The sequence below is a fragment of the Cicer arietinum genome, chromosome 7 (genome assembly GCF_000331145.2).
Source record: "Cicer arietinum cultivar CDC Frontier isolate Library 1 chromosome 7, Cicar.CDCFrontier_v2.0, whole genome shotgun sequence".
Taxonomy (NCBI): Eukaryota; Viridiplantae; Streptophyta; class Magnoliopsida; order Fabales; family Fabaceae; genus Cicer; species Cicer arietinum.
In genome coordinates, this window is record NC_021166.2 from 38,178,923 (window position 1) to 38,180,401 (window position 1,479).

Consider the following 1,479-nt stretch of genomic DNA (forward strand, 5'->3'; position numbering starts at 1 on the left):
AATGAAAAGGTGAAGAAAAAAAAATGGTAGAATAAGGTGGAAATGTATGCCTAACTTCAAGTGGTAAAGCCTACTATCCTAAAATGTCCTACCCTTACCTAAGCCCCATTACAACCCGAAAGTCCTCCAAAAATGTATGTGTTTACTGAATTGTGATTGCTAACTAGAATTTTTTTCAAGCCTATGGTAGCGTGATGCATGTTCTAGGATTTGAGTGATAAATTCATAAACCTTTCTAAACACTTGAGAGAAATTTTGGTGAGATTGTGTGAAGAGAGAGTTGAATTTGATGAATGAATGCCAAGGTGTACAAATCTTGTTGTCTGTATTTTTGAAAACAACCATAGAGCATGATGAATGTTTTGCAGTAGCAAGAACTTTGAAATTTGAGTTTGATGTAATTTGAGAAATTGAATTTAAGTGTGCATATAACAGGACCAAATATGAAATTAATTGTTGCTTGGGGACAAGCAATAGATTAAGTTTGGGGTTGTGATGACTCTTCATCATATGCATATTTTCCCACTGTTTTAGTCTTATTTATCCTCAATCATCAGTTAAATTAAGGATTTATTTGATACATTTTGTTGATTTTTGTTCTTTGAGTTAATAAAATGTTTTTTGTTTTTATTTCGTTGATTAAGTAGGAATTTGTCGTAATTTTACATTGCGTTTTGTTTTAGTGCAGTGCTGAATTTTGGTGAAAAATCAACATGACATATTTGGAGTATTTCAGCCATATCTGGAGTTCTAGATGTCCAATTAGTGTCACTCCAAGTGCTAATGAAAGCTAAAATCCATATCTACAACTTGCAAGAAGACCACGGGACCAAATTCAGACGCAAAAGATGAGAACAATGCAAAATACATCAGACAGCAGATGATGTGCGCCTGGAGCGCGCCCTGCGCGCCTGGAGTGCATTTCTCAGGATTGGACTCTGCCAACGCGCGCCTGGGGCGCGCGACGCGCACCAGCTACCATAAAACGCAGATTTTTACTGTTTTAGGGATCTTTTTGACTCTTGGGAACTTGGGAGACTTGTGCCCTAGCATAGAAACTCAAAGACGACCGTTTCTAACGCCATTGAGTCTAGGGATAGATGCAGGTCATGAAACCAATTAAATTAGTTGCAAAGCAATAATTTACAAGAGAATTTCTATACGGTAATGCTTAATTCTAATCTTAAATCCACTAAGGAATTACGGGTTACTTTGGAATTAAAAGTTATGTCGCTAAGACATTAGGGCAAGAATAATAAAGAGAATTCGGTAATAATTCAATAAAGGAATTCAGTAACTAGGATCAAATTAGACACCAAGGTTGGATTCGAAGTGAAACTCATCCCTGACATTTTTCTCATTATAAAAGATCAATTTTATTATTGTTGTTAATTTCAAACATTATTTCAATGAACTTGGGAACCTTTTACTCTAATATAATATAAAAAATCTTATAAGATATTTTCTAATATTCTGACA